This window comes from Salvelinus fontinalis, chromosome 2 (assembly GCF_029448725.1).
Source record: "Salvelinus fontinalis isolate EN_2023a chromosome 2, ASM2944872v1, whole genome shotgun sequence".
In the NCBI taxonomy this organism is placed as follows: domain Eukaryota; kingdom Metazoa; phylum Chordata; class Actinopteri; order Salmoniformes; family Salmonidae; genus Salvelinus; species Salvelinus fontinalis.
In genome coordinates this window covers 6,406,913-6,417,383 of record NC_074666.1, presented here as the reverse complement: position 1 = coordinate 6,417,383, position 10,471 = coordinate 6,406,913, and the positions used below count along the sequence as shown (strand labels likewise).

At 46.2% G+C, this 10,471-nt stretch overlaps 1 protein-coding gene across 2 annotated transcripts in view; it reads right to left on the bottom strand.

Moving 5' to 3' along the window:
• exd3 (exonuclease 3'-5' domain containing 3) overlaps window positions 1-10,471 on the bottom strand; it is a 66,208-nt gene that overhangs the window by 36,704 nt on the left and 19,033 nt on the right. The window lies entirely within an intron of this gene.

The window sequence follows — 10,471 nt, the reverse complement described above, 5'->3', positions numbered from 1 at the left end:
CCTTCACCTGCTCTCTCTCTCTCTCGACCTTCACCTGCTCTCTCTCTCGAACTTCACACGCCCTCTCTCGACTTTCATGCTCGCTCTCTCGATCTCTCGACTTTCACGCGCTCTCTCTCGCCCTCTCTCCTTTCACGCTCTCTCTTTCCTTTCACTCGCACTCTCTCTCGCTCTCAACTTTCACACGCTCTCTCTCTCTCCTTTCACACTCTTTCCTTTCACGGGCACTCTCTATCGCTCTCCCTCTCGACTTTCACGAGCTCTCGCTCTCAACTTTCCTGCTCTCTTTCCTTTCGTGCTCTCTCTCGACTTTCACGCGCTCTCTCTCGACTTTCACGCGCTCTCTCTCCACTGTCACGCGCTCTCTCTCCACTGTCACGCGCTCTCTCTCCACTGTCACGCGCTCTCTCTCCACTGTCACGCGCTCTCTCTCCACTGTCACGCGCTCTCTCTCCACTGTCACGCGCTCTCTCTCCACTGTCACGCGCTCTCTCTCCACTGTCACGCGCTCTCTCTCCACTGTCACGCGCGCTCTCTCTCTCCACTTTCACGCGCTCTCTCTCTCTTCACTTTCACGCACTCTCTCTCTCTCCACTTTCACGCACTCTCTCTCTCTCCACTTTCACGCACTCTCTCTCTCTCTCCACTTTCACGCACTCTCTCTCTCCACTTTCACGCACTCTCTCTCTCCACTTTCACGCACTCTCTCTCTCCACTTTCACGCACTCTCTCTCTCCACTTTCACGCACTCTCTCTCTCCACTTTCACGCACTCTCTCTCTCCACTTTCACGCACTCTCTCTCTCCACTTTCACGCACTCTCTCCACTTTCACGCACTCTCTCCACTTTCACGCACTCTCTCTCTCTCTCCACTTTCACGCACTCTCTCTCTCTCTCTCCACTTTCACGCACTCTCTCTCTCTCTCCACTTTCACGCACTCTCTCTCTCTCTCCACTTTCACGCACTCTCTCTCTCTCTCCACTTTCACGCACTCTCTCTCTCTCTCCACTTTCACGCACTCTCTCCACTTTCACGCACTCTCTCTCTCTCTCTCCACTTTCACGCACTCTCTCTCTCTACTTTTACGCACTCTCTCTCTCTCCACTTTCACGCACTCTCTCTCTCTCTCCACTTTCACGCACTCTCTCTCTCTCTCCACTTTCACGCACTCTCTCTCTCTCTATCTCCACTTTCACGCACTCTCTCTCTCTCTCCACTTTCACGCACTCTCTCTCTCTCTCTCTCCATTTTCACGCACTCTCTCTCTCTCTCTCTCCATTTTCACGCACTCTCTCTCTCTCTCCACTTTCACGCACTCTCTCTCTCTCTCCACTTTCACGCACTCTCTCTCTCCACTTTCACGCACTCTCTCTCTCCACTTTCACGCACTCTCTCTCTCCACTTTCACGCACTCTCTCTCTCCACTTTCACGCACTCTCTCTCTCCACTTTCACGCACTCTCTCTCTCTCTCTCCACTTTCACGCACTCTCTCTCTCTCTCCACTTTCACGCACTCTCTCTCTCTCTCCACTTTCACGCACTCTCTCTCTCTCTCCACTTTCACGCACTCTCTCTCTCTCTCCACTTTCACGCACTCTCTCTCTCTCTCCACTTTCACGCACTCTCTCTCTCTCTCCACTTTCACGCACTCTCTCTCTCTCTCCACTTTCACGCACTCTCTCTCTCTCTCCACTTTCACGCACTCTCTCTCTCTCTCCACTTTCACGCACTCTCTCTCTCTCTCCACTTTCACGCACTCTCTCTCTCTCCACTTTCACGCTCTCTCTCTCTCCACTTTCACGCACTCTCTCTCTCCACTTTCACGCACTCTCTCCACTTTCACGCACTCTCTCTCTCCACTTTCACGCACTCTCTCTCTCCACTTTCACGCACTCTCTCCACTTTCACGCACTCTCTCCACTTTCACGCACTCTCTCTCTCTCTCCACTTTCACGCACTCTCTCTCTCTCTCCACTTTCACGCTCTCTCTCTCTCTCTCCACTTTCACGCTCTCTCTCTCTCTCTCCACTTTCACGCACTCTCTCCACTTTCACGCACTCTCTCCACTTTCACGCACTCTCTCTCTCTCCACTTTCACGCACTCTCTCTCTCTCTCTCCACTTTCACGCACTCTCTCTCTCTCTCCACTTTCACGCACTCTCTCTCTCTCTTCACTTTCACGCACTCTCTCTCGCTCTCCACTTTCACGCACTCTCTCTCTCTCTCCACTTTCACGCACTCTCTCTCTCTCTCTCCACTTTCACGCACTCTCTCTCTCTCTCTCCACTTTCACGCACTCTCTCTCTCCACTTTCACGCACTCTCTCTCTCCACTTTCACGCACTCTCTCCACTTTCACGCACTCTCTCCACTTTCACGCACTCTCTCCACTTTCACGCACTCTCTCTCTCTCTCCACTTTCACGCACTCTCTCTCTCTCTCCACTTTCACGCACTCTCTCTCTCTCTCCACTTTCACGCACTCTCTCTCTCTCTCCACTTTCACGCACTCTCTCTCTCTCCACTTTCACGCACTCTCTCTCGCTCTCCACTTTCACGCACTCTCTCTCTCTCTCCACTTTCACGCACTCTCTCTCTCTCTCCACTTTCACGCACTCTCTCTCTCTCTCTCCACTTTCACGCACTCTCTCTCTCTCTCCACTTTCACGCACTCTCTCCACTTTCACGCACTCTCTCTCTCTCTCCACTTTCACGCACTCTCTCGACTTTCACGCACTCTCTCTCTCTCGACTTCCACGCACTCACTCTCTCGACTTTCACACACCAGGCAGAGATACAATCATCTACAGGGCCTCAGGCTTTCCTCAGTCTGCACACCGCCTGTCAGTCAGTGTTTGTGAAAGGTGTGTGTGTGACTTTGCTCCGAGCCCAGTCAGTAACAGGAGACACCAACCCTTCACCACACAGTGGGAAATATTTGGGATGGTTTCTCCTAGGAATGTCTTGGCATGTCTCTCCCCCTCTTACCCTCCTTCACCCCTCCTCGTTTTACATTTAAGTCATTTAGCAGACACACTTATCAAGCGCCTTGCTCAAGGGCATAGACTTTTCACCACGCAGCTCAGGAATTCATACTTTGAGAATGTTGTCTTGGCTATGTGCTTAGGGTCGTTGTCCTGTTGGAAGGTGAACCTTCAACCTGAGCACTCTGGAGCAGGTTTTCATCAAGGATCTCTCTGTACTTTGCCCCGTTCATCTTTTCCTCGATCCTGACTAGTCTCCCAGTCCCTGCTGCTGAAAAACATCCCCAAAGCATGATGCTCCCACCACCATGCTTCACCGTAGGGGTGGTGCCAGGTTTCCTCCAGACCAAAGAGTTCAATCTTGGTATCATCAGACCAGAGAATTTTGTTTCTCATGGTCTGAGAGTCTTTAGGTGCCAAACTCCATGCTGGCTGTCATGTGCCTTTTACTGAGGAGTGGCTTCCGTCTTGCCACTCTACCATAGAGGCCTGATTGGTGGAGTGCTGCAGAGATGGTTGTCCTTCTGGAAGGTTCTCCCATCTCCACAGAGGAACTATGGAGCTCTGTCAGAGTGACCATCAGGTTCTTGGTTACCTCCCTGACCAAGGCCCATCTCCCCTGAATGCTCAGTTTGGCCGGGCGGCCAGCTCTAGGAAAAGTCTTCGTGGTTCCAAACTTCTTCCATTTAAGAATGATGGAGGCCACTGTTCTTGGGGACCTTCAATGCTGCATAAATGTTTTGGTACCCTTTCCCAGATCTGTGCCTCGACAAAATCTTGTCTCAGAGCTTTACGGACAATTCCTTTGACCTCATGGCTTGTTTTTTGCTTTGACATGCACTGTCAACTGTGAGACCTTATATAGACAGGTGTGTGTCTTGCCAAATCATGTCCAATCAATTGAATTTATCACAGGTGGACTCCAATCAAGTCGTAGAAACATCTCAAGGATGATCAATCGAAACAGGATGCATTTTATTTTTACTATTTCAAGTCTCATAGCAAAGGGTCTGAAAACTTCTGTAAATAAGGCGTTGTCATTATGGGGTATTGTGTGTAGATTGATGAGGAATTTTTATTTATTTAATCCATTTTAGAATAAGGCTGTAACGTAACAAAATGTGGAAAAAGAGAAGTGGTCTGAATACTTTCCGTATGCACTGTAAGTGTGTGATGCATGCATGTATGTATGTATGTATGTGAGAGAGAGAGCAAAAGTGTTAATTGTGTTGCAAGTCCAAACCCAGATTCTGACACACAGATACACTCTCACACTCCCAGTAAAGGGTAACACACTTCACACCCCCACCCAGTGAAGGGAAACTTAAAACTTGTCTCATCCTCTCACATTCTTCCTTTTTTCTCTCAGCCCATTGCTCTCTTTGTAGATCAAATTTCAAAGCACAGAGTCCTCCAATCGCCTCTCCCTCCCTCTCTCGTCCTTCTCCGCTCCCTCTTCTCCCCCCCGCACTAGAAATCTCTCATTGCTCTCTATTATCCTCCTCGCTCTTCCTTTCTCTCTCACTAGCAATCTCTCCCTTTCTCTCTCACCTCTCACTAGCAATCTCTCCCTTCTCTCTCACTATCAATCTCTCCCTTTCTCTCTCACTATCAATCTCTCCCTTTCTCTCTCACTAGCAATCTCTCCCTTTCTCTCTCACCTCTCACTAGCAATCTCTCCCTTCTCTCTCACTATCAATCTCTCCCTTTCTCTCTCACTATCAATCTCTCCCTTTCTCTCTCACTAGCAATCTCTCCCTTTCTCTCTCACTATCAATCTCTCCCTTCTCTCTCACTATCAATCTCTCCCTTTCTCTCTCACTATCAATCTCTCCCTTTCTCTCTCACTATCAATCTCTCCCTTTCTCTCTCACTATCAATCTCTCCCTTTCTCTCTCACTATCAATCTCTCCCTTTCTCTCTCACTATCAATCTCTCCCTTCTCTCCCACTATCAATCTCTCCCTTCTCTCCCACTATCAATCTCTCCCTTTCTCTCTCACTATCAATCTCTCCCTTTCTCTCTCACTATCAATCTCTCCCTTTCTCTCTCACTATCAATCTCTCCCTTTCTCTCTCACTATCAATCTCTCCCTTCTCTCTCACTATCAATCTCTCCCTTCTCTCTCACTATCAATCTCTCCCTTCTCTCTCACTATCAATCTCTCCCTTCTCTCTCACTATCAATCTCTCCCTTTCTCTCTCACTATCAATCTCTCCCTTTCTCTCTCACTATCAATCTCTCCCTTTCTCTCTCACTATCAATCTCTCCCTTTCTCTCTCACTATCAATCTCTCCCTTTCTCAATCCCTCACTCGTTTGTTACTCTCACCCTCTCTCACGCTGTTGCAGTTCCCGTTGCTGTTTTCACTTCTCTCACTGTGGCTCGTGGGAACCTGAGTTCTGCACTGCTGCGTCTGTCTAGGGCTTGGGCTAGACAGGCAGGGCAAGCAGATGTCTATCTCATTTATTATTATCTCAAGTCCGGGGCAAACATCTGATGCATTTGACGGAAAATAGATTGGGAAGGGTACAGCAGGGTCAGAGTTCTGCGTCCCAAAAGGCACCTTATTCCCTAGATCAGGGGTAGGCAACTCTGGTCCTCGAGGGCCTGATTGGAGTCACACTTCTTCTCCATCCCTAGCAAACACAGCTGATTAATCAAATTGTATTCTAAACTGAAGATCATGATTATGTGATGGAGTCGGGTGTGTTAGCTGGGGCCAAACTGTGACACCAATCAGGCCCTGGAGGACTGGAGTTGCCCACCCCCGTCCTAAATATAGATTAGGATGGGTACGGTCAGAGTTCTGCGTCCCAAAACGGACCTTATTCCCTACATAGTGCACTACGGCTCTGGTCAAAAGTAGCTCTGGTCAAAAGTAGTCCACTATAAAGCTAGAGTCCACCACTCCCTCACCACCACTACCACCAGTGGAGGCTGCTGAGGGGAGGACAGCTTATAATAATGTCTGGAGTGGAATGGTATCGAACACATGGTTTGATTCCATTCCATTTACTATGTTCCAGACATTATTATAAGCTGTCCTCCCCTCAGCAGCCTCCACTGGTGGTAGTGGTGGTGAGGGAGTGGTGGACTGTGAACCAAACTCTATCCACCTATCCCCTTCATGGAATTCGGGGAGCGGAAGGATTTCAGAGATTAAAATGATATGGGCACGTCAAGGGTAAATTCTACAGATATCTAAAAGGATAAATAGGTCAGCAGAGAAGAAGTGAAACCTCCTTGGTATTTAAGTAAAATCACACACACACAGAGTTGAATCTCTCATGCGTCCACAATAACATGAATAAATTCATGATTCATTACTTAGTTATCAGTAAAGTTAATGGTAAACCAACTGTAGTAATATGATGCGAGGCGTTTACATGAACAACTTTGGAGTAGAACGTTGGGCACTAATGGACTGTTCCGTCTCAGGCGATAACATATAAAACACATTTTGATATTTGATAGCTAGAGTGATGGTAGTGCAGTGCTCCGTGACTTATTTGCTCAACCTTCGTCTGGAATGGACTCCGTCGTTCTGTTACTGTAGGAATCCCAGATGATTTCTATGAATAACCCGCGAGCCCCTCTTGAGAGCCTTGGTTATATTGTTGAGGTCTGGCCAGGTGTAGCTCAGTAGGTAGAGCGTGGCGTTTGTCATGCCAGGATTGTGGGTTCGATACCCACGGGGGACCAGTATGAAATTGTATGAACTCACTACTGTTAGTCATCTCTGGATAAGAGCGTCTGCTAAAAAATAAATGTCTGGCAATACAGAGACCAAAGGCTGGCAGACTGAAACAATTATCTGATCTAAGCACATGCTGAGTTCATCTCAGAAACTACTGTTAGAGAGCTAGTCTACCCCTTTCTCCCAGTTGTTAGAGTGGTCGTTTCACTCAATACTGTTGTGTCATTTGGATGAAAGTCCTGCTGAAGAGAGTCAGAGTTGGGAATTATCGCTGGGTTTGTAAAGACTGTGGTAGAAAGGTCAGCTTTTAGAGAAGCAAAATGGAATCCAATCTCACATGCATAACTTCAAAACAGTCAAAGACAAGTGAGTGGAGAGGAGAGATAGACAGAAAAAGAGCAAGAGAGAAACGAGAGAGAAAGAGAGAGACAGAAAGAGAAAGAGAAAAAGGGGATTATAAATGACATGGTCTTTTCTCAGGCTGTGGTCAGGCTGTGTATCAATGGGCCACACAGGGGGTACAGAGGAGGTCCACCACCAGGAATGACCTCTAGTGCCTCCCAGAGAGAGAGGCTTTCAGGGGAGCAGAAGGGGGGGGGGGGGGTCTGAGTTGAGGCTGGTCAAGAAAGACACCCATCCACTGTGTGTGTGTGTGTGTGTGTGTGTGTGTGTGTGTGTGTGTGTGTGTGTGTGTGCGTGCGTGCTCATGTATGTATGTGTGTGTGTGTGTGTGTGTGTGTGTGCGCGCACGCGGGAGAGGGAAGAGGGGGGGCTAAGTAGGGTTTTGGTGGGAGTTGAGACTGGGCCTGGTCAAGAGAAAGACACCCACCACACAGCTAATCAAAGGACTTTACAATCAGGTAACAAAGGGGTTAACGTCCCCTGGGTGGGCTTTCAACACACCCCCAGCCCCAGGGGTGCCTACGAGAGCTCAGACACGCACCCTTCCTTCCCAATATCAGCCCTTCTGCCCCGTCGTATCACGCATGCCTTCACATGACTTAAACTCCCCTTTCCCTTCACTGTTTCACCAATGACTTTATAGAAGTGGTTTGTCAATGGCCTACGTTACACAAGAAACTGGAGTTTCAGTGTCTATTTATTTCAGTCTATTGTATCTTTTAATCAGAACAAGAAAGCTGCTCACTTGGCTTAGTTTAAGACAGTGGTTTTGCGTAGCAGCTTTTCATGAGTCTTCAGTAGCAATCTAACATATTTCAGACCACAAACCAACTCTTAAACTAAACTAAGGTCCTCTCGCTTCCACAGATACTGTATGGGTTAGAAAAAGCAGTGTGGTCAGAGACAGAACCATTTGAGGTAAACTGCCTTGGACAAATGGTGGCTGGAGGCATTGAGGAGGGAGATACTTGTCCAGTAGTCAGTCAGTCACGAGCTAAGACGTTACAGGAGGTTAAAGACAATGACACATTTGGGAAGGAGGGAACACCCAGGTCTTGTCTAAAATATGTCCTGTAGTCTGACTGGCTGGCTTGACTGGCTGTTTTTTTGTTGTTGTTGTTTTTTTTTTACACATTTGCAAACATTTCTAAAAACCTGTTTTTGCTTTGCCATTATGGGGTATTGTGAGTAGATTGAGGGAGAAAAAAAACTATTTAATCCATTTTAGAATAAGGCTGTAACAGAACAAAATGTGGGAAAAGTCCAGGGGTCTGAATACTTTCAGAACTCACTGTATCTTCAAACATCTGTAATAAGAAGCATATCTTATTTCCCCACACTTAAAAGTAGAAGACAACAATACATCAAAACATTACCCCAGTAATGGTTGTTGGTAAACATTATAGGTCTGGCCCAATAGAACACGGAGAGATGGACTTCTGTAGTTATGAGTACAAATAAACAAACGACTTGACGGGATATGGTATTAATGAATCATGTCTGAACATTATCCCTCTTATTTTCTGGTATTTTCTACCCCCTCTACCTTTTCCATTTCATCCTCTCTCCAGGTCTCTCTTTCAAATCTCTTTTATCCTCTCTGGCTGCATATTTCACTTTCTCCCTATCAATCTCTTTTATCCTCTGTCTGCATTTTTCACTTTCTCTCTGTCTATTTCATCCTCTTTCTGCATATTTTCACCTTCCTCTGCTTTACATCAATCTACTCAGTTTCTCCCATCCTCCTCAGTCTCCCTACGCCTCCTCTCTGCCCTCCTCCTTCTCCTCTCTGTGGCTGACCCCTCTCTCTGCTCAGTCCGTCCGTCCGTCTGTCTGTGTCTGTCTGTCTTGTCGGTTCCCAGCAGTCACCTCCTGTTTACAGCATACAGTAAAGATCCCATTGTTCCAGTGATATTACCACAGTAGGCACTTCAAACATTATGATTTACAGGAAACTGGTCTCCAGCGCCGCTCTATCCCTCTGTTACTTCCTGACACACTCAATTCCTTCCCACCATTCCAGGACATGACATGTCTTAGAGATACTGTACAGTGCTGGACATCCTCTTGGACAAATGACTGACAAATAACTCTGTTAACACGTCATAACTGTATTTCTTTTTATCATTCATGGTGAATACATTAAACTAAACTACCATGAGCTGGCTTATTCTGTACACATCACCCTAGCAACCAATATGTTTCTGTTGTTTATGTTCATAAGAGTTCCACACCCTTGTTCAACAGTTGCTGTGATAGTATTATACCTAAACAATAATGTATTATACCTAAAGAATAATGTATTACACCTAAAGAACAATGTATTATACCTAAAGAACAATGTAAACAAGTCTATGATGACATAATGCACAACCACAGTCACATGATGTTATGAACAGGAAGTGACCTGGAAATAATATGTGTGTTCTATCTAATTATTTCATTATGTAGATTATCATCTTCAGAGTGAGACAGAAATTATGAAACTGTCCATGTGAAAATGAATGTAAGTGAATACACACATATGCACGTAGCAGGGTTTCCGCAGCTGGTTATTGCCAGCTTTTAGCCCCCCCTCTCCCCAAAATGAAAAGCTAATAAATAAAATTGTTGGCGGGTCAAACTGTCCAGGAGAAGAAGAAAAAGTAAAATAATGCTTTTTATTCATTGATTGAAATACCAGTCAATGTGCTCAAACTTCAAAGTCAAATATATGATTATCATTTAGCCAAAATCCAGTAACTTCGCACAGCCATTGAAGAGGAGTGGGACAACATTCCACAATCAGCAGCCTGATCAACTCTATGCGAAGGAGATTTGTCGCACTGCATGAGGCAAATGGATATCAGACCAGATACAGACTAGTTTTCTGATCCACGCCCCTAACTTGTGACCAACAGATGCATCTCTGTGTTCACAGTCTTGTGAAATCCATAGATTAGGGGCGGCAGGTAGCCTAGTGGTTAGCACGTCGGACCAGTAACCAAAAGGTTGCTAGATCGAATCCCCGAGCTGACATGGTAAAGATCTGTCGTTCTGCCTCACGAACAAGCCAGTTATTGTAAAGGCCGTCATTGTAAATAAGAATTTGTTCTTAACTGACTTGTTAAAATAAATAATACATTCAAAAAATTAAGGCCTAATGATTTTATTTCAATTGACTGATTTCTTATATGAACTGTAACTCAGTAAAATCTTAGAAATTGTTGCATGTTGTGTTTCTCTTTTGTTCAGTGAAGTTTAGGTGTAGATTCGATGGGCCATCAGCTGCGTAGGCTGACTGGCAGAGAATAAGGGGCTTACAAACTGCTTATAAACACAAATTCTGTTAGGGATGTTAAGATTCTAACAACGACAGTGTTTTATATAGACTTATTTGGGTAAAG